Here is a 13,082-nt window from a genome sequence, read left to right on the forward strand (position 1 = left end):
AGGTCATTTCTGGGTGGATATTCCAATTGGAGTGGTTTGTAGGCGATTGGTTAAAGGAATAATGTCAGACATGTGAATATGAAGCATACATGTTAAAATTCATGCTCTGTAGGAGAACATATAAAAAATTAAAAGTGCAGATTTAAGGCAGGCCACAAAATGCTGCTTTTGGACAATTACATATATACATATATGTGTACATATATTCGAATGCCCCCCAAATTTATATATACACCAAAATGTTAAGAGTAATCATCTTAAGATGTTATCTGTATTTTCTAATTCTTCAGAAATCTTACTTTGGAATTTGAATTTAAAATCTTAATTGAAAACAAGTTTTATAAAATGTTTCCAGTGGTGAAGACATTTTTAGATTTTAAAAGATCATATCTGTGTGTACAGTAGGCTCAATTATCTGGGAAAATAGCAAACAAATGAAATATGTTGAAATTTTTAACTGGAAGTTTAGGATGTTATTGTTATGGGCAATTGTTCTCCCATATTTTCCAAATTTTCTACACGGAGCAAGTATTGCCTTTATGGGAAAAAAAACACCATTTTTTGTTTTATTTCAATCATATCAGATATGAATAAGAGAAAAGAAAATGATGAGTCTGAAGTGACTAGTGTGACTGACATACATTAGCAGAATGAACATGTAAAAAGAATCTGGTTTGGAGTGGAAATCCTATTTTAGATAGTTGATTTATTTCACTTGAGGTGCCATTTATATAATCCAAGTGGAGATGCCTACTAGGTAATGAAATGGTAGGACCAAGATCTGTGATGGGAGAAAAAAAAAAAATCTGTGATGGACTTAGAAATCATAAATCTCAGATGGCAGTTGAAATGATGAGTTTGCCCTGGAAAGACTGTTCGTGATAATAGTGATACCTAATAAGTAAGCCCTTCCTCTGTTCCGAGTCCTTTCTTTAGCACTTCATATGTATTCACTCAGTTAATTTTTTTCCCAAGTACTTCGTGAGGATACTACTATTTATCATTATCCTCAGTTTTACAGATAAGGAACCCAAGGGATCGAATGGTAAAGCAACTTTTCCAAGCACTCTTGAGTAGTAAAATTAATCTGTTTAAGTTGAATATACTAAAAAGGAATGGGCCAAATAGAGAACCTTCTTGAGGAACCTGAAAGACTTTTAAGTACATTTATTAAGCTTCACAACATCAGTTTTCATCAAATAAAAAAATGAGTCTGTCCTTCTGGGCTTTAAAAATAGACATTTTTCTCCTTGATGATATCCATTCTAGCCCTTAACTCTTCCCAGTGTAGACTAGTTCCATTCAAACCAATTCTCACAAGTATTTCCCTTCCCCCAAATCACACGCCTAATTATTATAATATCCTCTACAAGGAATTCCTTAGTAGTAGGATGGATTCTATTCTAAAGTCTCCTTCACTTTTGCTGTTTGCAAGTTCAATTCGAATAAGTTGAATATATAGAAATATCTAGCTTGTTTTATAGTTGTTATTTTTTAAATATTTTATTTATTTATTTTTTAGAGAGAGGGGAAGGGAAGGAGAAAGAGGGAGAGAAACATCAGTGCATAGTTGCCTCTCAAACACCCCCTACTGAGGTCCTGGCCAGCAACCGAGGCACATGCCCTGCCTGGGAATTGAACTGGTGATCCTTTGGTTCGCAGGCTGGCACCAAATCCACTGAGCCACACCAACCAGGGCATAGCTCATTATATATTTTTTACTAGCAGCAGATTGACTTGATTCATCTGAATGCTCAGCTTCTGAATTAATTGATCATACAGGCATCTGATATTGATCAAACTCGAGTTATTCTCATCTCCTCATGAACCTTTATACTCTATTGCTGATTATCATCCACTGCAGACACATATCTTTCACATATCACATGATTCTTTTTCTTCAGAATCATACTGTAATTTCTTCCCACCATTTTCTCAGCACTCCCAATTTGTATGATTCTGTAGTACTCTTAAACTTCTGTTTTATGGGTTGCACTTTGAATATTCTCATGACTTTTGAACTTAGTAGACATGATGAGGTTAACAATGTTCACAGAGAAATTCAGTCAGCCACTCTGTTCCTCATTGATAGCTGTCCATCCTGCCCTTTTACTTCTTCATTTTCAGGATTTGAATTCACTGCCATGTCCTCTGAAGAAGGGAAGCTCATCATTGGAGGGCTAAAGTTCAACACTGATTAATGAGCAGGCTCTGGAAGATCACTTCAGCTTTGGGCCTATTTCTGAGGTGGTCGTTTTCAAGGATCAGGAGATTCAGCAATCCCAGAGTTTTGGCTTTGTTTACCAATTCAGAGTATGCCTCAGATATCATAAAAGCCATGAATGGAGAGTCTCTGGATGGTCACCAGATCTGTGTGAACTACACAGGCAAGTTTGTGCACAGAACCAGAGGGGTGCCTTTGGGGCCTATGGGCATGGTCATACATATTCCAGAGGGGTGAGGACCAGGGCTATGGGAGTGGCAGGTATGACAATCAACCTGGAGCATATGGATATGGAAGAACTAAAGACTATGGTGGCAGCCAGGGTGGTTTTGACTGCTATTTAGTAGGAAATTACAGAGACAATTACAACTGAGATAAGGCATGCACACCTAACAGATACAACAAGGAATACAAAACTTCTAATCTAGAAACATCCTTCCAAATGGCTAATATTTATAAAGAGTTTTGGAGCAGCACTGAAATATTTGTTTTAGTACATCAACTTCTATTTTTCAATTTAGCTCCCAAGGTAGCTTGTTAAAGACCTTTTAGAAAGCTCTATGTGTTTTTAATTTTTTTCTCCCATTTAAAGTCAAATTCTGGGACATTTATACAGTCTGATATTTTTTATTTTTACGAGTTTTTTAATTTGATCTCTCAGGATTGGTTCTGGCAAAAAAAAATGTTTGGCTAGGCTGATTTTTTTCTTCAGAAATATGTTGAATCTAGGGACACTTTTAAAACTCATACATAGTGTTTATCACTGTTAAGCAATTTCCAAATGTAGCTACAAGAACATAATTACTTAGAAGTGCTTTTTGCTAGAGATCACTGCCCTGATTATGTAGAAGTTTCTTTAAAATATTTATAAATGTCATTTTTTAAACCCTGGAAAGAAAAATATTCTGTATTTCATGTAGCCTTTATTTTTGGATGTCCTTCATGCAGCTGATCACAAAGATGATACTTAGGGGGAAAAAGGTTCAGAAACAGGAGAAACCATATTGCCACTGACATTATCTTTTGTTCTTGGGCATATTTTAGCTGTTTTAATTCTAAAACTTTTGCTTTGATTGCATCTCTGAAAATAAAGGCTTTTGCACATGATGCTCTTGATGTCTATAACCTAAACTGCCTTTCATGTGTAGAAACTGATCTTTCACCCATCAACTGTGGACGGATTTCAAGCTATGGTAGCGCCAAACATGATAGCATAATCCTGCCTGGAATCACGTGAGGCAGAGCTTGCACAAATCATAAATTAAGGAATATATACAAACATATGTATGTGCATTGGTATGTATATATCTATATCTCTCTATACACATGCGTATATGTATATATCTATGGGACTTGAATCCCCGAATCAGTGCTAATATAATGTACCCAACATGTAGTATAAAATTTCCTAGAAGTCGCCCTGGCTGGTGTAGCTCAGTGGGTTGAGTGCGGGCTGTGAACCAAAGTATCGCAGGTTCGATTCCCAGTAAGGGCACATGCCTGGATTGCAGGCCATGGCCCCCAGCAACCGCACATTGATGTTTCTCTCTCTCTTTCTCCCTCCCTTCCCTCTCTAAAAATAAATAAATAAAATCTTTTTAAAAATTTCCTAGAAGTCACATTTGTAGAAGTAAGAAAGGAACAGAAAAAATTAATTTAGTAATATTTTATTCAACCCAATGTATTTAAAATATGATTTCAACACTCAAATAATATAAACAAAATATTAATGAGCTGTCTTACTATGTTCTGTTTTGTATTAAGCACTAAAATTCTGGTGTGTGTTATACATTTATATCTTAATTCAGATGTTATATTTTCATCAGAAATACTTTTAAACTTTTTTTAATTTATTGATTTGAAAGAGAGAGAGAGAGAGACATTGATTTCTTGTTCCACTTATTTGTGCATTCATTGGTAGATTCTTATATGTGCCCTGACCAGGGATCACAACCACATTCTGGTATATTGGGAGGATGCTTTAACCACTGGAAATACCCAGCCAGGACTCAGAAATATTTGTAGGTCTTCATTTAGATTTTGAGTTGAAAAAATAGATTTATATATCCAAATTGTTCCAAATATTTTTAAAGTTTTCCGTGTAGAATTGAATATCAAGTTTTTAAATTTAATTCAAATTAAGTCAAATTAAGAACTCAGTGATTCAGTAGCACTAGCTACATTTCAAGTGCTCAATTGCCATTTGTGTCTAGTGCATTGGACAGCCTGTCTCTATATAATTCCATTGCTTGTTGTTCAGACAATAAACCTAAAAAAGGAACAACATAGTTGAGGAAAAAATCCAAAAAACACAACATCCCAGAAGCTAAAAAGTAAAGCTTTGGAGGAAGAATAATTAACAGCAGAAAAGCTGCAAAAAGTTCAGGAATGATGAATGAAAAAAACAACTCTTTAGACTTGCTTATTAAAGTTGATTTGAAAGAAATGGTGCGGGTGAAAAACATCTTACAAATAGTTAAGGAAATGAAGGCACAAAGTGATTATTACTTTTTCTTAATGGGGAGAACAGTTAAGATTTTCAGTAAATAATGATATAGAAAAATTGCCTATCAGGAAGGTATATAGTTTTATGAATTTTAAGACCTATATAGATTCATGTAATCATTACCACAGTCAGCATTCAGAACAGTTCCATTATCCAAAAATATTCATTCATGTTATCACTTTATAGTCACTCTCTTCACCATCGATCACTCCTCTACACTATGCTTTTAGCAAATATTGTATGAATGGAATCATACAGTATATATGTAACCTTTTGATATTGGCTCCTTTCATTCAGCATAATGCCTTTGGAATTATCCAAGTTTTGCATATATTAATCACTTACTCTTTTTCATTGCTGATTAATGATCCATGATATGAATACACAGGTTTATCCATTTACCAGTTGTAGAGTATTTGAGCTCTTACAATTTTTTATTTCTTGTGTTCTCTAAAGCAAGAGTTTGCAAACTATGGTTGTGAGCTGGCTGCCTGTTTTTACAAATAAAATTTTATTGCAACAGAGCCATGCCCATTCCTCAACATTGTCTCATGGCAGCTTTTGCACTAAAATGACAAAGTTGATTAGTTGTGGGAGACTTATGTTCTATAAGCCTAAAGTATTTACTATCTGGCCCTTTAAGGAAAATTTTGTTTAAACCTGCTCTACAGATTCAGGACTGGGATATCTGGGTCCTGTGGTAAGTGTTATGTTTAACTTTATAAGGGACTGCCAAACTTTTCTACAGTGGCTCTATCTTATTTGCATTCCATAGAAATATATGAAAGATCTAGTTGCTCTGCATCCTTGTAATCACTTAGTATTGTCAGTATTTTTTATTTAAATCATTCTAGAAAATATATAGCAGATCTTGTTATGTCATTTTAGTCCTTAATAGGATTTAGCCCTTAAAATGTTCTTTTTGAATGGTTTTTCATATGGATATTTGCCATCCATATATATTGCTTGGTAAACTATGTTTTAGTTGCTTATAATTTTTTAAAGATTTTATTTATTTATTTATTTATTTATTTATTTATTTATTTATTAGAGAGGGGGGAAAAGGGGAGAGAGAGAGAAACATATACGTGAGAGAGAAACACCAATCACTTGCCTCTCATTCATGCCCCATCCAGGGACCAAACCAGGAATGTGCCCTACATGGGAATCAAACTGGCAACCATTCACTTTGCACAACAATGCCCAACCAAATGAGCCACATTGGTCAGAGCTAGTTGCCTATATTTTAATCAGGTTGTTTGCTGTCTTACTCCTGAGTTTGAGATGATGTTATGTATTCTGATTGTAAGCCCTCTATCAGATACATGATTGCCAAACATTCTTCTCCCTTGTGTGTAGTTTGTTAATTCATTCTCTCAACAGTGTCTTCCACAGAGCAAACATTTTTTATTTTGATAAAGTTCATCTTACCCATTTTTCTTTTATGAATCATGACTTGATGTCATGTCTAAGAACCCTGTCTAACCTCCAGTCACAAAGATTTTCTCCTTTGTCTTATGGTTTATATTTAGATTTGTGATCCACTTTGAGTTAGTTTTTGTTCTCAGTGGAAGGTTTATGTCAAGAACCTTTTTTGTATATGGCTATCCAGTTGTTCCAGCATTATCCTTCTTCCTTTAAATTGCTATTGTCTCTTTGTAGAAATCAAATGAGCATATTACCATGGGTGTATATCTGGATTCTACAATTTGTTTCATTGGTTTATGCATCTATATTTATGCAGACACTTTATTGTCTTGACTTGATTACTGCAGCTTTATATGTCTTAAAATTCAGTAGTAGGATTCCTCCAATTGTATACTTCTTTCTCAAAATTATTATCATATTTTCATTCCTTTACCTTTCCACATGCATTCTATAAGGAAATAATCTACATGAAAATTACACTGGGAACTATTGGAAATATGTTTAATTTACAGATCAATACAGGGATAATTGATATTTTTACTATGTCTTCCAACCCATGAGCATAGTCATGGACCATTTATTTAGGTCTTCTTTACTTTCATCAGCATTTTGTGATTTTTAAAAAAACTTTTTAAAATCTTTTTTTAAAGATTTCATTTATTTCTTTTTAGAGAAATGGGAAGGTAGGGAGAAAGAGCAGGAGAGAAACATCAATGTGTGGGAGATAAATCAGCTGGCCGCCTCTCACACACCCCCAACCAGGGAGCTGGACTGCATTCCACACATGTGCTCCGACTGGGAAACAAACTGCTGACCCTTCAGTCAGTAGTCTGGCACTCAGTCTGCTGGGCCATACCAACCAGGGTGGCATTTTGTGATTTTAACCATGTACATTCTATACATGTTTTGTTAGGTTTAGTGATTTTATTTTTCATAGACCTAATATAAATGGTATTATTTTTAGATTTTAGCCTCCATTGTTCATTGCTGGTACAGAGAAATACAATTGATTTTTTTTAAAGATTTTTTAAATTTAATTTATTTATTTTTAGAGAGGGGAAGGGTGGGAGAAAGAGAGGGAGAGAAGTATCAATGTGTGGTTATCTCTCATGTGGCCCCCACTGGGGACCTGGTCCGCAACCCAGGCATGTGCCCTGACTGGGAATCGAACTGGTGACACTTTGGTTCACAGCCCACACTCAATCCACTGAGCTATGCCAGCCAGGGTTAATTTTTATGTTGACCTTGTATCCTGTGACATTGTTAAACAGGATTTTTTTTATAATTTACTTGGGATTTTACACACACATAAACAATCATATGACCTAATTTGTATGCCTTTTATTTCTTTATCTTGCTTTATTTCATTACTCTGGGCTTCTGATAAAATATTGAATTAGACTGGCAAGAGAAGACATTCTTCCCTTGTCTCTGATCTTAAAGGAAAAGGCTTTCACCATTAAGTACAATATTAGCAGTAGATTTTTTGTAGATTCCTTAACCAGGTGAAGAAAACGTTCTTTTATATGTAGTTTGCTGACAATTTTTATCATGAATCAACACTGAATTAGGTCACATGCTTTTTCTGTATTACTTGATATGATCATATAATTTTTCTTCTTTTTTTAATATGTTTTATCGATTATGCTATTACAGTTGTCCCATTTCCCCCCTTCACTCCCCTCCACCCTGCACACTCCCTCCTACCCACTTCCCCCCTCTTTAGTTCATGTCCATGTGTCATACTTAGAAGTTCTTCAGCTTCTACATTTCTCATACTATTCTTACCCTCCCCCTGTCTATTTCCTACCTACAATCTATGCTACTTATTCTCTGTACCTTCCCCCCGTTTCTCCTCCCCCCACTCCCCTGTTGCTAACCCTCCATGTGATCTCCATTTCTGTGGTTCTGTTCCTGTTCTGGTTGCTTAGTTTGTTTTGGTTTTGCTTTAGGTGTGGTTGTTAATTGTGAGTTTACTGTCCTTTTACTATACATGTTTTTTTTAAATCTTCTTTTCTTAGATAAGTCCCTTTAACATTTCATAAAATAATGCCTTGGTGATGATGAACTCCTTTAACTTGACCTTATCTGAGAAGCACTTTATCTGCCCTTCCATTCTAAATGAAAGCTTTGCTGGATAGAGTAATCTGGGATATAGGTCCTTGTCTTTCATGATTTGGAATACTTCTTTCCAGCTCCTTCTTGCCTGTAAGGTCTCTTTTGAGAAATCAGCTGACAGTCTGATGGGAACTCCTTTGTAGGTGACTGTCCCCTTATCTCTTGCTGCTTCTAGGACTCTCTCCTTCATTTTTACCTTGGCTAATGTAATTATGATGTGCTTTGGTGTGTTTCTTCTTGTGTCCAATTTCTTTGGGACTCTCTGAGCTTCCTAGACTTCCTGGAAGTCTATTTCCTTTGCCAGATTGGGGAAGTTCTCCTTTATTATTTGTTCAAATACATTTTCAATCTGTTGCTCTACCTCTTCCCTTTCTGGTACCCCTATAATTCGGATGTTGGAACGTTTAAAGATGTCCTGGAGGTTCCTAAGCTTCTCCTCGTTTTTTTTTTTGAATTCTTATTTCTCCATTCTTTCCTGTTTGGTTGTTTCTTTCTTCCTTCTGGTCCACTCTACTGTTTTGAGTCCCAGTTTCCTTCCCATCACTATTGGTTCCCTATGCATTTTTCTTCATTTCTCTTATGGTAACCTGCATTTGTTCATCTAATTTGTGACCAAAATCAACCAATTCCGTGACCTTCCTGATCACCAGTGTTTTGAACTGTGCATCTGATAGGTTAGCTATCTGTTAGTCGTTCAAAAGGATGAGTTCTGGGGCACTGATTTGTTCTTCTGTTTGAGCCATCTCTCTCTCTCTCTCTCTCTCTCTCTTTTTTTACCCCCTGGTTGCTCCTGTTACGGTGAGGGGCGGAGCCTTAGGTGTTCACCAGGGCTGGGCACCCCAGTCACTAGATTGTGACATTGTATGTGGGGGCGGGGTTGAGAGGGAACAATGGCGGTAGCTCTGTTCTCCAAGGGACTTGCAAGAGATAAGGGGACAGCAAGAGATAAGGGGACAGTCACCTACAAAGGAGTTCCCATCAGACTGTCAGCTGATTTCTCAAAAGAGACCTTACAGGCAAGAAGGAGCTGGAAAGAAGTATTCCAAATCATGAAAGACAAGGACCTATATCCCAGATTACTCTATCCAGCAAAGCTTTCATTTAGAATGGAAGGGCAGATAAAGTGCTTCTCAGATAAGGTCAAGTTAAAGGAGTTCATCATCACCAAGGCATCGCCAAGGCATCACCAAGGCATTCCCTTCTCTGAGGTCCTGGTTTGAGCACTCTGCCCTGCTCCACAATCGCCGCCTCACTGGGTCTGCCAGCTGCGGCTTGCGTACTCAGGATCCACCTGCTGTGATCCTGTGTGCCCCGGATGCCTTACGCACTTCCGTTTGCCTTATGCGCCCAATTCTCCCAGTTCTCCGCGCTGCGCCTCCACCCTCGCCCAGTTATTTGTCTCCCCCCGTCCTACCAGTCTGGATGAATGGGTCTATTTCAACTTCTTGGCTGTCTGACTTCCATTCAGATAAATTTTCTGTCAGTTCTGGATGTTCTTCTGCCTCTAAATTGTTGTTGTTCCAATCTTGGCTGTGCGTGGAGGTACGGTGCGTCCACCCATGCCTCCATCTTGCCGGAAGTCCTAATTTTTCTTCTTTAAGTTGCTAATATGATTGCATTACTTGATTTTAGAATATTAGCCTATCCTTGAATTCTCAGAATAAATCCCATGTAGTTGTGATATGTTTTGTTTGTTTGTTCTTTGTAGTATGATACACATAACAAAATACCATTTTAACTATTTTAAGTGGCATTCAATGGCATTAAGTACTCTTTCAATGTTATCCAACCATCACCACTATTTCTAAAATATTGTTTCATCCCATAGAGAAACTGTGCACATTAAACAATAACTCATCATTCTCCCCTCCCTTGTCACTGGTAACTTCTAGTTTACTCTATGTCTCTATGAATTTCTCAATTCCAGGTTCCTGAGATAATTGGTATCATATAGTATTTGTCCTTTAATTTAGCATAAATTTTCATGGTTCATCCACACAATAGCATTTTTCAGAATTTCATGGCCTTTTAAGGCTTAATATACCTTTTATATACTAGTACTGGATTCAATTTTCTAATATTTTATTGAGGACTTTGCATCTAAGTTTATTAAGGATATTGATATTTTCTAACTTCCCTTGAGATTTTCTTTTTGATATGTGAATTATCTAGAAGTCTCTTGTGCAATTTCCAAGCATTTAGAGAATCTCTAGTTATGTTTTTCTTATTGATTCCTGGTTTTCTTCCATATGGTCAAAGAATATACTTTTCATGAATCTTCCATGTGCACTCAAATGGATATTCTCTTGTCAAATGGGTAAAGTGCTCTACAAATGTAAATTAGATACCGTTGTTTGATGGTCCTATTCAGTTTTCCTGTCGCTTTGTGATTTTCTACTATTTATATCAATTATAGATAGTGGAATATTGAAGTCTCCAACTATAATTGTGGATTTGTCTCTTCCCTTCCTTCACATTGATTAGTTTTTGCTTCATGAATTTAAAAGTTCATGCATGCAAACACATGCAAACACATTGAAATTGTTATGTCTTTTTGGTAAATTGACACTTTTAGCATTATGTAATATTCTTTGTTATTCCTGATGACTTTTTTACTCTTAAATCTATTTTGTCTGATACTAATATGGCCAACCAGCTTTTTTTTTTCTTGTACATGCCCTGACCAGATATTGAACCCACAACCTTGGCATATTAGGATGATGCTCTAACCAACTTAGCTACCCAGCCAGGGACTCCAGGCCTTTTTGATTAATGCATCTGTGGTATTTCTCTTTCTGTCCCTTTACCTTGAACCTATATATATCATTGATTTAAAACAGTTTCTTATTCACCATATAGTAAGGTATTATTTTATGCACTCTGACAATATCTGTCTCTTAATTGTATGTTTAGCCCACTTATATTTAATGTAATTACTTATATGTCTACCATTTTACTATTTGGTTTTAATTTGTCCCATTTTTTAGTTTATGATTTGAAAGAGAGGGGGGAGAGAGAGAGAGAGAGAGAGAGAGAGAGAGAGAGAGAGAAACAGCAATTTGTTGTTCCATTTATCCATGCATTCTTTGGTTGATTCCTATATGTGCTCTGACGAGGAGTTGAACCCACAACCTTGGCATATCAGGATGATGCTCTAAACAACTGAGCTACCTAGCCAGGACTGTCCCACTTTTTATTTTTGTTTACTCTTTTCTGGCTTCCTTTTTTTTATTTGAACAGTTTGAATAATATACTAATTGTTTTAATTTATTGTTGTGGAATATATCTCTTTGTATAGTTGTTTTTTTTTAACGGTGGCTTTAGGGATTACAATATACTTACATAATTATTCACAGACTACTTAGAATGAATACTTTACCATTTCAAGTAGAATGCACAAACCTTATGACCATATATTGGATTGGCCAAAAAGTCCATTTAGTTTTTCCATAAAATAAAAGACATGTTTTTCATTTTTACCAATAACTCTATTGATTTAGATATTTTGAGTATGTTGGCTATCTCCTACTATTGGCTTCCAGTGGGTAGAAGCCAGGAGTGCTGCTAAACATCTCCTAATGCATAAAACAGCCCCATAGCAAAGAATTACTTGGCCAAAATGTCAATAGTACCAAAAAACTTCACAAACCACTTTTGACATGTTCAATTAATCACAGCACCTTCTCCATACACTGCACAAGTCTAATTTTGCATTTCAGTTGGGTTTTTACCTTTCTTGAAATAAGAAAACATAATATGCAGAAAATGTTGAGTATATTCTTCCACCTTGAATATTAAAATGGCTGCACAAAAATTCACCAATTTTGATTTTTTTAAATGCAAGCAGATGTGACAGCTGTCACATACAATCTAAAAAATTGTTTTGAATGAAGTTAAAGACAATTAAGTACTACTAGAGCTATCATATGAAAAAAAATGAACCTTTTGGCTAACCCAATATTTCCCTCCCTCCTTTTTGTTATAGATGTCATATTACACTTACATGCAATGTAAATGCCACTGAACAATGTTATAATTTTTCTTTCAATCATCATATATATTTTAAAGAGCAATAATGACTAGATTCACTAGACAAATCAAGACAATAGAAGACTTGAACAGCAGTATAAACTAAGTAGACCGAAAAGACATCTATGGAAAACTCCACCCAATAATAGCAGAATACACATTCCTTTCAAATGCACATTGAAGATTCTCCAACATGGACCACATGCTATTGCATAATACAACCCTCAATAAATTTTAAAGAATTGAAATTATACAAAGTATATTTTCCCACAAAAATAGAATGAAATTAAAAATCAATTATAGAAAACAACTAGTCAAATTCACAAATGTGGACATTAACACACCTCTAAATAATAAGTAAAAGAATAAATCACAGTGGAAATTAGAAAAATATCTTGAGATGAGTGAAAACGAGGATGCAACATACCAAAAACACATGGAACACAGCTAAAAGTACTACTTGGAGGGGAATTTAGACTGTAAAGTCTTATACTTACCAAAAATGATCTCAAATAAATAACCTAAATTTTGCCTTAAGACACAGGGAAAAAAGAGGAAACAAAACCTAAAGTAAGCAAAAGGATGGGAATAATAAAGATTAAAGCTGAAATCAGTGAAACAGAAGCTAGACAATTAACAACAATGCAATCGGTTTAAAAATAGAGAATTTAAACAGACATTTCTACAAAGATGATATATACAAATGGACAACAAGCAGATGAAAAGATGCTAAACACTAATCATTAGAGGAATGCAAATCAAAGCAAAAATAAGATA

The 13,082-nt window shown here is 35.5% G+C and overlaps 1 pseudogene; it reads left to right on the forward strand.

Annotated features, from left to right (window-relative positions):
- Positions 1–547: 547 nt before the first annotated feature.
- Positions 548–2,846, forward strand: LOC118500760 (annotated as a pseudogene).
- Positions 2,847–13,082: the final 10,236 nt, after the last annotated feature.

This window comes from Phyllostomus discolor, chromosome 5 (genome assembly GCF_004126475.2).
Source record: "Phyllostomus discolor isolate MPI-MPIP mPhyDis1 chromosome 5, mPhyDis1.pri.v3, whole genome shotgun sequence".
NCBI classification, from domain to species: Eukaryota; Metazoa; Chordata; class Mammalia; order Chiroptera; family Phyllostomidae; genus Phyllostomus; species Phyllostomus discolor.